This window comes from Hemitrygon akajei, chromosome 26 (genome assembly GCF_048418815.1).
Source record: "Hemitrygon akajei chromosome 26, sHemAka1.3, whole genome shotgun sequence".
NCBI lineage: Eukaryota > Metazoa > Chordata > Chondrichthyes > Myliobatiformes > Dasyatidae > Hemitrygon > Hemitrygon akajei.
The window spans coordinates 9,183,490-9,198,920 of record NC_133149.1 but is presented as its reverse complement, the minus strand read 5'-3'; positions in this window follow the sequence as shown (position 1 = coordinate 9,198,920).

Sequence of the window (15,431 nt, the reverse complement as noted above, 5' to 3'; positions counted from 1 at the left end):
AACATAATTGTATAAGGGCTAAGAGTGTTGTAAAAACAAGCCTGAAGGCTTTGTGTGTCAATGTGAGGAGCATTCGTAACAAGGTGGATGAATTGAATGTGCAGCTAGTTATTAATGAATATGATATAGTTGGGATCACAGAGACATGGCTCCAGGGTGACCAAGGATGGGAGCTCAACATCCAGGGATATTCAATATTCAGGAGGGATAGACAGGAAAGAAAAGGGGTAGCATTGCTGGTTAGAGAGGAGATTAACGCAATAGAAAGGAAGGACATTAGCCTGGAGGATGTGGAATCGATATGGGTAGAGCTGCATAACACTAAGGGGCAGAAAACACTGGTGGGAGTTGTGTACAGGCCACCTAACAGGAGTAGTGAGGTTGGGGATGGCATTAAACAGGAAATTAGAAATGCGTGCAATAAAGGAACAGTAGTTATAATGGGTGACTTCAATCTACATATAGATTGGGTGAACCAAATTGGTAAGGGTGCTGAGGAAGAGGATTTCTTGGAATGTATGTGGGATGGTTTTCTGAACCAACATGTCGAGGAACCAACTAGAGAGCAGGCCATTCTAGATTGGGATTGAGCAATGAGGAGGGGTTAGTTAGCAATCTTGTCGTGCGAGGCCCCTTGGGTAAGAGTGACCATAATATGGTGGAATTCTTCATTAAGATGGAGAGTGACATAGTTAATTCAGAAACAAAGGTTCTGAACTTAAAGAAGGGTAACTTTGAAGGTATGAGACGTGAATTAGCTAAGATAGACTGGCAAATGATACTTAAAGGGTTGATGATGGATATGCAATGGCAAGCATTTAAAGATTGCATGGATGAACTACAACAATTGTTCATCCCAGTTTGGCAAAAGAATAAACCAGGGAAGGTAGTGCACCCGTGGCTGACAAGGGAAATTAGGGATAGTATCAAGTCCAAAGAAGAAACATATAAATTAGCAAAAAAAAGCGGCACACCTGAGGACTGGGAGAAATTCAGAGACCGGCAGAGGAGGACAAAGGGCTTAATTAGGAAAGGGAAAAAAGATTATGAGAGAAAGCTGGCAGGGAACATAAAAACTGACTGTAAAAGCTTTTATAGATACGTGAAAAGAAGAAGATTGGTCAAGACAAATGTAGGTCCGTTACAGTCAGAAACAGGTGAATTGATCATAGGGAACAAAGACATGGCAGACCAATTGAATAACTACTTTGGTTCTGTCTTCACTAAGGAGGGCATAAATAATCTTCCGGAAATAGTAAGGGACCGAAGGTCTAGTGAGATGGAGGAACTGAGGGAAATACATGTTAGTAGGGAAGTGGTGTTAGGTAAATTGAAGGGATTAAAGGCAGATAAATCCCCAGGGCCAGATGGTCTGCATCCCAGAGTGCTTAAGGAAGTAGCGCAAGAAATAGTGGATGCATTAGCGATAATTTTTCAAAACTCCTTAGATTCTGGATTAGTTCCTGAGGATTGGAGGGTGGCTAATGTAACCCCACTTTTTAAAAAAGGAGGGAGAGAGAAACTGGGGAATTATAGACCGGTTAGTCTGACATTGGTGGTGGGGAAAATGCTAGAGTCGGTTATCAAAGATGTGATAACAACACATTTGGAAAGAGGTGAAATCATCGGACAAAGTCAGCATAGATTTGTGAAAGGAAAATCATGTCTGATGAATCTTATAGAATTTTTTGAAGATGTAACTAGTAGAGTGGATAGGGGAGAGCCAGTGGATGTGGTATATTTAGATTTTCCAAAGGCTTTTGACAAGGTCCCACACAGGAGATTAGTGTGCAAACTTAAAGCACACGGTATTGGGGGTATGGTATTGATGTGGATAGAGAATTGGTTGGCAGACAGGAAGCAAAGAGTGGGAGTAAACGGGACCTTTTCAGAATGGCAGGCAGTGACTAGTGGGGTATCGCAAGGCTCAGTGCTGGGACCCCAGTTGTTTACAATATATATTAATGATTTAGACGAGGGAATTAAATGCAGCATCTCCAAGTTTGCGGATGACACAAAGCTGGGCGGCAGTGTTAGCTGTGAGGAGGATGCTAAAAGGATGCAGGGTGACTTGGATAGGTTAGGTGAGTGGGTAAATTCATGGCAGATGCAATTTAATGTGGATAAATGTGAGGTTATCCACTTTGGTGGCAAGAACAGGAAAACAGATTATTATCTGAATGGTGGCCAATTAGGAAAAGGGGAAGTGCAACAAGACCTGGGTGTCATTGTACACCAGTCATTGAAGGTGGGCATGCAGGTACAGCAGGCGGTGAAAAAGGCAAATGGTATGTTGGCATTCATAGCAAAAGGATTTGAGTACAGGAGCAGGAAGGTTCTATTGCAGTTGTACAAGGCCTTGGTGAGACCGCACCTAGAGTATTGTGTGCAGTTTTGGTCCCCTAATCTGAGGAAAGACATTCTTGCCATAGAGGGAGTACAGAGAAGGTTCACCAGATTGATTCCTGGGATGGCAGGACTTTCATATGAAGAAAGACTGGATCGACTAGGCTTATACTCACTGGAATTTAGAAGATTGAGGGGGGATCTTATTGAAACGTATAAAATTCTAAAGGGATTGGACAGGCTAGATGCAGGAAGGTTGTTTCCGATGTTGGGGAAATCCAGAACGAGGGGTCACAGTTAAGGATAAAGAGGAAGCCTTTTAGGACCGAGATGAGGAAAAACTTCTTCACACAGAGAGTGGTGAATCTGTGGAATTCTCTGCCACAGGAAACAGTTGAGGCCGGTTCATTGGCTATATTTAAGAGGAAGTTGGATATGGCCCTTGTGGCTAAAGGGATCAGGGGGTATGGAGAGAAAGCAGGTACAGGGTTCTGAGTTGGATGATCAGCCATGATCATACTGAATGGCGGTGCAGGCTCGAAGGGCCAAATGGCCTACTCCTGCACCTATTTTCTATGTTTCTATGTTTCTAACAGCTTCTTCCCCACTGATATCAAATGTCTGTACCAATCACCTGTTCACATCCCTCTCCCCTGCATTTCTATTTGTATCACTGTAGTTTGCACTAATGTCTATGCACCCATTGCATTGTTTTGAACTTGTCAATATACTTTTGTTGTACCACCAGGCATCCTGCTTTCTCCGGGAGCTCCACCCGAACAATTAATTTTATTACACCCTGGTATAGATGACAATAAAGTGATCAGAATCTGAAAGAAAGAAATATTACATTTATTTGTCACATGTACATCGAAATATCGAAACATACAGTCAAATGCAACCTTGTGTCAATGACCAACAAACTTGGGATGTGCTGGGGGCAGCCTGCAAAGAGTTCTGCAGTTTTAAAACCATCAACATTAAAGCCGATTGGAAGGCAACAGAAACTCAAATGTATTACAATAGCGGTGTGCAGAGGAACATGTCTAAACACACAACACATCGAACCATGAAGTGGATGGGCTACAGCAGCAGAAGACCACAATCATACACTCAGTGGGCACTTTATTAGGTACAGGAGGTATATAATGAAGTGGCCACAGAGTGTATATGCTGTGTGTGACTATATGTTCTGTGCTTTGCACCTTGGCCCCAGGGGAATGATGTTTTCTTTAGCTGTGCATATGCGTATGGCTGAATGACAATAATCTTAAACATATTAAATTATAGCACATTTTGTAGAAATGTCACTTAACATACAAACTTTGTAGATTGTCATGATACTGTGGACCAGTATGAGAAGCTGAATCTCTGCCAGTGTTATTTTGATACAATCATCTTAATTTGCCAGGTTCCCGCATGAGAAACTTCAGCAGGTAATTCCGGTACAAGATACTTGCTGCGTAAAGTGGTACTTTCTGAAGCAAGTTACAAGTGGTAGTGAGAGGTATTATTTGAGTTGTGTTGTTGGTTTCCCAAGAGGCTGATTCTATGTCAGTCATATGACTGCCACACTCAGGTCTGAAAAATAAACTGTAATTTGAAGACCCAAAAATAGAAAGACTGCAATTATCACGCAATTTATCTTAGTAAATAAATGTTGTCTTATACACCCTTCTCTGGAAGGACAATGTGCCATCAATAGAGGAAGTAAATATTAATTTAGTTGTGAATGCATGCCTTCAGAAACACATTGGTGGAACATCTGCAGTTTCGAACAATGGGGGTGAATTTCATTAAAACCTATTGAATATTGAAAGGCCTAGACAGAGAGAATGCTTCCTATAGCATCAGAGGGCACAGCCTCAGAATAGAAAGCCATCCCTCAGAAGAGAGATGAGGAGGAATTTCTTTAGACAGAATGTGGTGAATTCAGGTGACTGTGGAGACCAAGTCATTGAGTATATTTAATGCAAATATTGCCCAGCTCTTGATTAATCAGGATGTCAAAGGTTACTGGGAGAAGCCAGGAGAAGGGGTTGAGAGGGATGATAGATCAACCATGATTGAAGACCGGAGCAGACTCAGTGGATCAAGTGGCCTAATTCTGTTCCAATGTCTCATGACTTATGGCTTTCTTTGGCTGATGACCTATTATGACTCAGAAGTTAAGTCTGAGAAAGTGGTAGTGGCACATAGGAGGGAGATTGAATGGTGTCACAACAATCTCTCACTTGGCATCAGCGGAACCAAAGAGCCGGTTATCAACTACAGGAGGAAGATGCCAGAGGTCCGTGAGCTATTCCTAATTAGGGAATCAGAGGTGGAGAGGGTCTACTCTAAATACCTTGGAATTATCATTCCAGAGGATCTATCATGCAACTAGCTCAAGGAAGGCATGACAGTGCCTCTACTTTCTTTGAAATTTGCATGATTTGGCATGTCATTTCGCTCCTGAACCAGTGTGGATAACTTCACTGACCTCATTACTGAAATGATTCCACTAACTTTCAAGGGCTCTACAACTCCTGTTCTCAGTGCTATTTATTTACCTATTTCTTTATTATTATTATTTCCTTTTTTTTTACATTTGCACAGGTTGTCTTCTTTTGCATTCTGGTTGTTTGTCAGTCTTTTTTTGGTTTCAAAAGGTACATTTAATGTCAGAGAAATGTATACTACATACATCCTGAAATTCTTTTTCTTCGCAAACATCCATGAAAACAGAGGAGTGCCTTAAAGAAAGAATGACATTTAAACATTAGTACCCCAAAGCCCCCCCCAGCTCCCCCCTCCCACACACAAGCAGCAACAAGGCAACGACTCTCCCCTCCCCGCCAGCAAAAAAGCATCAGTGCCCTCCACTGAGCACTCAAGCGTGCAGCAAAGCATCAATAAAGACACAGACTTGCAGTACCCCAAAGACTACTCATTCACCCGGTAATTCGACATACCACAGACTCTCTCTCTCCCTAATAAGGGAAAAAGAGGTGTCCCCATTTCACAGGGAGAGATAACAAACAACTCGTTGATTTACGATGTTAAAAGTCTGTTGCATCTATGCATAGTTTTTCATAAATTCTATTGTATTTCTTTATTTTCCTGCAAATGCTTGTAAGAAAATTAATCTCAAGGTAGTACATTGTGAGGAATATGTATTTTAATAATAAATTTACTTTGAACTTTATTTGAACTTGGAAAACTTTGACAAATGTATAGATGCACAATGGAGAGTATCCACAGCTTGGTACGGAAACACCAATTCCCAGGAACGGAAATGTCTACAAAACGTGGTAGATATAGCCTAGTCCATCACAGACAAAACGCTCGACCACTGAGTGCACTTACATGCAGCACTGCCACAGGAAAGCAGCATCCATCATAAAGAACTCCACCATCCAGGCCATGCCCTCTTCTCGAAACTCCCACTGGGCAAAAGGTACAGGAGCCTTAGGTCCCACAACACCAGGTTCAGGACCAGTTATTATCTTACAACCATCAGGCTCCTAAATTGGCGTGGATAACTTTACTCACCACAACTTTGAACTGATTCCATAAACTACAAATGCACTTTCAAGGACACCACAATTTATGTTCTCAGTATTATTTATTTTTGATTTGCAAAATTTATCTTCTTTTGCACATTGGTTGTTTGTCAGCCTTTATATGTTTACATGTTTATATTTATGTGTTTACTAAATTCTATTGCATTTCTTTATTTTCTTGTAAATACCTTCAAGAAAATTAATGTCAAGGTCGTATATGGTAACACATACATCACCTTGTCATGGTGGACAGACTTGTAAGTTCCTGAGATCTCAAGAGATATCTTGTCTAGAGTTTAGCCATTTGATACTTAGCTCCTGATAGGGTCACCAATGGCCAAGGCAGAGGTTTCAGACAAAGAGTGATTCAACTAAGACCTCACAGTGGACCTAGTGGAAGATGATGACACCGAATATGGAGGAAGGCTGCAGCAGTGAAGGGTCCACAGTCATCTTACAGTCAATGCCACTGGACCCTGACGACGAACTGTCAAGGACGATGTGTGGCTGCCCGTGCATCAGCCTTGCTACATTAAACAGTCACGCACAGGAGTTCTCCATTAAGGGAATCCGGATTAAGACCTGTGGCAATCAGCAAGTGGGGAAGGCAGCAGAATTGTCAGGTCTGGGAGTCGACACTGCACTAGAATATATTGATCGGGACTGGCCTCAATAGCCACCTGAAGATCAAACAATAGACAACCTTTCAGGAGAAGATCGTACTCAACTCAAGTAATCATACTTCCACTACTACTATAGTCATGGAGTCATAGAAAAGAACAGCAGATAAGTAGACCCTTTGGCCCATCTAGCTTGTGCTGAGCCATTTAAACTGCCTAGTCCCATTGACCTGCAGTGGGACCATAGCTATTCATACCCCTACCATCTGTGTACCAACCCAAACTTCTCTTAAATGTTGTTAGCACATCCAGGTGAGCACTCGTGGAGATAACACACTTGACCACTGCTACACTCTCTTCTGCAATGCTTACAAAGCTCTCCTTCATCCAGCTTTTGGAAAATCAGATCACTCTTCAATCCTGTTTTTGCTGACGTACAGGCAGAAGCTGAAACAAGAGGTGGTCATAATTAAAACTGTCCACTGTCCAATCAGTCTCCATTCTGCAGGACTGCTTTGATGATGTCAACTGGAATGTCTTCCATGATGAGGATGTCTCCGAGTTCACGGATGGAGTTATGTGCTTCATCCGAAAGCACAACGACGATGTTGTCCCACAGAAGTTGGTCAGGGTCTTCCCAAACCAGAAACCCTGGATCAATAGTTCTGTGTGAGCAGCACTTACTGTGCGACATAGAGCTTACATTGCCAGCAATCAGCAGGAGCTCAAGGAAAGCAGCTATGATCTGCGTAAATCTATCAAGGCTGTGAAACAACAATATGGGGACAAGATTGAGTCAATATTCACAATGAATAGCAGGCATGATTTGTGGCGAGGGCTGCATACCATCGTAGACTTCAAAGCCAAATGTTGTGGTGCCACCAACATTGCGGCCTCTCTCAAGCACTTTTACGCTCGGTTCGATGTCGCTAACTCTAAGCCTCCGAGGAAAGCCACCGCTACAACCTGCAACCTGGTCATCTCTGAGACGCGCAGATGTTTCCAACAGGTACACAGTCGCAAGTCTGCTAGACCAGACGGCTTCCCAGGGCGAGTACTCATGATCTGTGTAGCACAACTGGCAGGTGTGTTTACAGACATTTTTAATCTCTCCCTCTCCCAGTGTAGAGTGCCCTCCTGCTTCAAATTAACCACCATTGCCCTGTACCAGAAAAGATCAAGGTAACATGCCTGAACGATTGGTGTCCTGTCACACTCACTTCAATAATAAGCAAATGCTTTGAGAAGCTGGTCATGGATTACATCTGCAGCTTGCTGCCATCCACACTGGACCCCTACAATTCAGCTTGCTGCTGCCCCACCAAACTCAGTTCTGCATACATCAACACTGTTTTATCCCCCCTTGTTCAATCCCTTCCCACCTATGTTCGTGACACTTCTCACACTCTGGATTTTTTCAATGATTTAAAGTTCCCTGGCCCCCACCGCCTTATTTTCACCATGGACGTCCAGTCCCTATATACCTCCATCCCCCACCAGGAAGGTCTCAAAGGTCTCCGCTTCTTTTTGGATTCCAGACCTAACCAGTTCCCCTCTACCACCACTCTCCACCGTCTAGCCAAATTAGTCCTTACTCTCAATAATTTCTCCTTTGGCTCCTCCACTTCCTCCAGACTAAAGGTGTAGCCATGGGCACCCGTATGGGTCCCAGCTATGCCTGCCTTTTTGTTGGCTTTGTGGAACAGTCCATGTTCCAAGCCGATATGGGTATCCGTCCCCCTCTTTTCCTTCGCTACATCGACAACTGCATTGGTGCTGCTTCCTTCATTCCTTCATTGACTTCATTCATTTTGCCTCCAACTTTCACCCTGCCCTCAAATTTACCTGGTCTATTTCTGACACCTCCCTCCCCTTTCTTGATCTTCCTGTCTCTATCTCTGGAGACAGCTTATCTACTGATATCTACTATAAGCCTACAGACTCTCACAGCTACCTGGACTATTCCTCTTCCCACCCAGTCTCTTGCAAAAATGCTATCCCCTTCTCACAATTCCTCCGTCTATGCCGCATCTGCTCTCAGGATGAGGCTTTTCATTCCAGGACGAAGGAGATGTCTTCCTTTTTTAAACAAAGGGGCTTCCCTTCCTCCACCATCAACTCTGCTCTCAAATGCATCTCTCCCATTTCACACACATCTGCCCTCACCCCATCCACCCGCCACCCCACTCAACATAGGGTTCCCCTTGTCCTCATCTACCGCCCCACCAGCCTCCAGGTCCAACATATAATTCTCCATAACTTCCGCCACCTCCAACGGGATCCCACCACCAAGCACACCTTCCCCCCCGCCATTTCTGCTTTCCACAGGGATCACTTCCTATGCGACTCCCTCGTCCATTCATCCCCCCCATCCCTTCCCACCGATCTCCCTCCCGGCACTAAGCAGAACAAGTGCTACACCTGCCCTTACACTTCCTCCCTCGCCACCATTCAGGGCCCCAGACAGTCCTTCCAGGTGAGGCGACACTTCACCTGTGAGTCGGCTGGTGTGGTATACTGCGTCCGGTGCTCCCGGTGTGGCCTTTTATATATCGGTGAGACCTGACACAGACTGGGAGACCGTTTCGCTGAACACCTATGCTCTGTCCGCCAGAGAAAGCAGGATCTCCCAGTGGTCACACATTTTAATTCCACGTCCCATTCCCATTCCCATTCTGATATGTCAATCCATGGCCTCCTCTACTGTCAAGATGAATCCACACTCAGGTTGGAGGAACAACACCTTATATTCCATCTTGGTAGCCTCCAACCTGATAGCATGAACATTGATTTCTCTAACTTCCGTTAATGTCCCTCCTCCATTCTTACCCCACCCCTTATTTATCTATCTATTTATTTATTTATTTATTTATTATTTCCCCCTTTTCTCTCTCTCTTTTTTCTCTCTCTGTCCCTCTCACAATCACTCCTTGCCTGCTCTCCATCTCCCTCTGGTGCTCCCCTCCCCCTTTCTTTCCCCCTACGCCACCCGTCCCATGATCCTTTCCCTTCTCTAGCTGTGTATCCCTTTTGCCAATCAACTTTCCAGCTCTTAGCTTCACCCCTCCCTGTCCTGTCTTCTCCTATCATCTCAGATTTCCCCCTCACTCTCCTACTTTCAAATCTTTTACTATCTTTCCTTTCAGTTAGTCCTGACGAAGGGTCTCAGCCCGAAACGTCAACTGTACTTCTCCCTATAGATGCTGCCTTGCCTGCTGTGTTCCACCAGCATTTTGTGTGTGCTGCTTGAATTTCCAGCATCTGCAGATTTTCTTGTGGTTGCCCCCTACAATTCACCTACCAACATATCCGATCGACAGATGACGCAATAGCCACTGCTCTACATACTGTCCTTACACATCTGGAGAAGGATGCTTATGTGAGAATGCTGTTCTTGGACTACAGTTCAGCATTCAACACCACAATTCCATCCAGGCTCAACAAGAAGCTCAGAGACCTCAGCCTTGACCCTGCCTTGTGCAGCTGGATCCTGGACATCCTGTCAGATCACCGGCAGGGGTAAGAGTGGGCTCCCTCACCTCCAACCCTCTGACTCTCAACACAGGAGCCCCTCCGGGCTGTGTACTGTATCCCCTCCTTTACTCCCTGTATACCCATGACTGTGTCCCCACCCACAGCTCCAATCTGTTAATTAAATTTGCCAATGACACTACATTGATTGGCCTAATCTCAAACAATAATAAAGTGCCCTACAGAGAAGAAGTCATCTCTCTGACACAGTGGTGTCAAGAAAACAACCTCTCCTTCAATGTTGCAAAAACAAAGGAGCTGGTTGTGGACTACAGGAGGAAAAGAAACAGGCTAGCTCCTATTGACATCAATGGATCTGGGGTTGAGAGGGTAAAGAGCTTCAAGTTCCTCGACATTCACATCACCGAGGACCTCACGTGGTCTGTACACACCAGCTGTGTGGTGAAAAAGGCACAACACCTCAGACGGTTGAGGAAGTTTGGTATGGGCCTCCAAATCCCAAGAACTTTCTGCAGGGGCATAATTGAAAGCATCCTGACTGGCTGCAACACTGCCTGGTATGGGAACTTAATCACAAGGAATAATGTGCTAACTCGTTCAATCTTTCCTTATAACTCAGGTCCTCCAGTCTTGGCAACATCCTTGTAAATTTTATCTGTATTCTTTCAACCTTGTTACATCTTTCTTGTACGTAGGTGACCAGAAAATGCACACAATGCTCCAAATTAGGCCTCACTAATGTCTTATACAATTCCAACATAACATCCCAATTTCTGTACACAATACTTTGATTTATGAAGGCAATGTGCCAAAAACTTTCTTTCTGACCCTATTTACCTGTGACGTCACTTTACATGAATTATGGACCTGTATTCCCAGATCCCTTTGTTCCACCACACTCTTCAGTGCTCTACCGTTCACTGTGTAAGACCTACCCTGGTTGGTCCTGCCAAGGTGCAAAACCTCACACTTGTCTGCATTAAATTCTATCTGCCATTTTTCAGTCCATTTTCCCAGCTCATCCAGATCCCTCTGCAAGCCAAGATAGCCTTCCTTACTGTCCACTACACACCCAATTTTGGTGTCATCTGCAAACTTGCTGATTCATTTAACCACATTATCATCCAGATCATTGATGTAGATAACAAACAACAACGGACCCAAGGACTGATCCCTGCCACACACCACTAGTCAGAGGCCTCCAGTCAGAGAGGCAACTGTCTACTACCACTCTCTGGCCTCTCCCACAAAGCCAATGTCTAATCCAATTTACTACCTCATCTTGAATGCCGAGCAACTGAAACTTCTTGACCAGCCTCCCATGTGACACCTTGTCAAATACCTTGCTAAAGTCCATGTAGACAACATTCACTGCCTTGCCTTCATCCGCTTTCTAGGTGACTTCCTCAAAAAACGCTATTAGTTTGGTTACACACAACCTACCTCACACAAAGCCATGCTGACAATCACTAATCAGTCCATATCTATCCAATACTCATAAATCCAGTCCCTTAGAATACCTTCTGTTGTGTATTTAATATTTCATTAATATTTGAGTAATGTTGATCAAGCATTCCTGTTCATTTAAATCATTAATCATGGGTCATATGTAAACATACGTTAATTGCATACATCATCATGCTATCACGTGATATGTAAAGTAAACTTGAAGTAAAACTGCATTTCAGACCCTCATGTCTTTGTTTGAATTAGTTTAATGTTTTGAAGATACAAAACATAACACTGGAGATGAGGTATTTTTAAAAAATGAACCCGCGACAGCTACTGACTGGTTAAAGTGCAGTGGGACATTCAAACTAAAAAGCACAGTTTGTGATAAACACAGCTCAGCACATGGAGATGGTCGAGTTAAAAAAATGGCTGTAAACGGAAGAATTCAGGGTTCATAAACTGTGTACAAGGTGATAATAATGATTTTTTTAAAAAGCAGAAATAGCTGGCTGTATTGGAAAGACTGATGAGTTCAATTACATGATGGTACTATCGAAACAGTATTTTAAAGCAAATAAAAAAGCCCATGAGAAGTGAGTGCCAATTTTGTTGAGTTCATTAGGTTTAAAGGCATACAGTTTGCTTTGAAGTTTGACTGCTCCAATCAAACCATCAGAATTGAGCTTTTCTACTGTTGTACAAGTAATGCAGGATCACTTAGAACCAAAGACATTGTTGATTGCAGAACGCTTTAGGTTTCATAAATGGAATCAAAAAGGTGAGTCCACTTCAGTTTACATAACTGAATTGAAGAGATCGTTGGAGCATTGTCATTTTGGTAATGGGCTTAATGATGTACTGAGAGATCATTTCGTTTGTGGAATCTTTAAAGAAAACATTCAAAAATGGCTCGTAACTGAAGCACAACTTATATTTAAAAGAGCAGTTAAAACTGCTGTATCCATGGAAACAGCAGACAGACACAATTGAGTTGCAGTCAGGAATGAAAGTGAGCAAGAATAAAAAGCAATGTCTAAACGGAAACAAGCCAGGCTGAACAAATTGTGTGACCGTTGTGGCAGGAGTGGCATCTGCATCTGCGCCTACACTTTCCCAGGCACTCAGTGTGACCTGAATGACATCATTGTTACTGATAAGGATGACAAGGGACATGTCCAAAACCTTAAGACAGTGTTACAAGGATTAGAAGATTATTGGCTCAGTGAATTCTTTAATCCAAGCACCACTTACTGTGGCCACACAATCGATGCACAGTGTGTCAAGAAAATTCAAGCAGTGGTGGATGCCCCAAGTAAAAGGACATGTCACCGTCATCGTCCTTTTTAGATTTGTCAGCTACTATAATAGGTTTGTGCCAAACCTGGCTGATGTGCTCCATCCCTTGAACTCATTGCTACAGATCAGGAAGAAATAGCAATGGACCATGGCCTTCAAACAGGTAAAGGAAATGGTGATGTCAGACACTGTACTCACACATTATGATCCACATCATCCAGTGAAGCTTGCTGTGATGCCTCACCTTATGGTACGCACCTATTCAGGAGTGAAGGAAATGAATGCTCCATAGCATTTGCATCATTTTCCCTTACTGCTGTAGAGACACATTATGCACAGATAGAGAGAGAGGCCTTGAGTCTTGTTTGGGGAGTAAGACGTTTCAACCAGTACTTGCATAGGAGAGAGTTTACCCTCATTACTGATCATCAACCACTGGCATCCATTTTCAACCCACAGAAGGGTGTTCCACTTACAGAAGTAACACAAATGCAGGGATAGGCTCCATTTTTTGAAGGACGCAATTACAAGATTGAATTTAAGAAGATAATTAATCATGGAAATGCTGATTGCCCAAAAAAAGCACTGGAAAACTTTACTAAGAAGACTCTCTTCTTAATATATTCTCCTTCATGCAAATTGAAAATCTCCCTATTACGGCAGAGGTGACCCAAAGGGAAACTAGAAAAGACCCCACACTGTCTCAGCTCTATATGGCCACCCAAAATGTCTGGAATGTGCAACAGAAGTCCAACTTTGCCTTTGTTACCAGTGCCAAGATGAATTTGCCCTTGACAGGGGTTGTCTTATGTGAGGATTGAGAGTTGTTCCACTATCCAAGCTGAGAGCTAAAGTGTTTGAGGAGATTCATGATAGTCATCTACGTGTGGTTAAAATGAAAGCATTGTCTTGAAGCTTTGTCTGGTGGCCTGGGATAGATCAGCAGATCGAGCAGCTTGCCATGTACTGTTTGGGATACCAAGAGTAGTACTTCTCCATCTCTGGGAATGGCCTGCAATGCCCTGGCAGAGGACTCATGTGAATTTTTCTGGACCATTCATGGGCACAAATTTCTTGCTAGTAGTGGATGCAGCTACAAAGTGGCCAGAAGTGTTCTCAATAGCCTCCATTACAGCCTCACACACTGTTGATCTACTGAGAAGCCTCTTCTTAAGGACTGGTGTTCCAGAACACTTAGTCAATGACAATGGATCACAGTTTGTGGTGGAACAGTTTCAGTCATTCCTGAAAATAAATGGAATAAGACATATTACATCAGCACTGTACCACCCAGCTACAAACAGCTTGATGGATGAGTTTGTCCGGAGTCTAAAGAACACAGTACACTGACACTGAATCAGAAGCTCACCAATTTCCTCCTTGCATAATCACAATGCAATGCACTCAAGCAACAACTCACCAGTTATGTTATTTCTGGGTCATCTCTTGTGCTCATGCTTGGATCTCCTCAAACCCAATATCAGAAGGAGGATGCAGGACAAACAGCTGAGACAAATTGAAGGCTCTTTAAACAGGGAAGTTCAATGTTTTACTCCTGGATAAGTAGTCCTGACGAGGGACTACAGAGATGATCAAAAGTGGGTATTTAGAAAGGTGAAGGATAGAACTGGACCACTCTCCTACGCAGTGGAGATTGGGCCTGATATCTGGAGACACCACATGGATCAGTTGAGGAGAGCAGAGGCAGTTGATAGAAAAGGAAGTTGGCTACCACTATCAGAACCACTTGCTGCAGTCTCAGAGTCAACTCCTACAACAACCATGGAGGAGGCCCCAGAACCTGAGATTGTTTCACCACCATAGGTCTTATCTGCGAAGCAGAGTGAACACACTTGTTAGAAAAGACATTATCCCATAAGAGTAAGAAATCTACCACTGCAATTAAATCTATAGGCCTGAATGGGACAAACTAAACTTTGGTCTGTTGTGGATGTCTCTATATAGTAGTTGTATTATATAATATACAGTGTATATAGTTGATATGCATTCTATATTGAGTTGGAGTTTATAGCTATGTCATAAGGTGACGTGAGACTGGACCCAAATGCAGGACGCAGGCACTGAAGTACTGGGGGCAGGACAGGACAAGCTAAAGGATAGGAGACTGTGGCATTCGTGGAGACCGTGGCGTTCAAGGTGATCCTGGGGTTCAGAGGGGATCCCCGAGTTCAGAGTGGTCATGAGGCTAGGCTACAGGATGGGTTCTTGGGACTAGGAATGCTGGGAGGATAGCCCCCTGGACGGGCCGCAGAACTCCTGGGCAGGGCCTGGACCTCCCAGGCAGGACACAGGGACCTGGGCAGGTCGCGGGGCACAACCCATCGGAGGCGAGGGATCCGAAGGGGCAGAGCCCTCCGCCGGGCAACAGCAGTCTGGCCTGGCTTACCCGATGGAGGCAAGGGATAGGAAGGGGCAGAGCCCTCCGCCAGGCAACAGCAGTCCGGCCTGGCTTACCCGACGGAGGCAAGGGATAGGAAGGGAGCTCAGTCCAGGGTGACTTCCAGACTCACTCACAGAACTCATCTTTAATGGTGGGTACTCCAAGCCGCCAGCCGGCCGACTCCACTCAGTCCCAGAGTCCCTTATATACACTGCCAACCGATAGGCATCAGGTGTGCCTCCTTGAGCCCAAACAAGCCAACATGATCCTCAGGTGTGA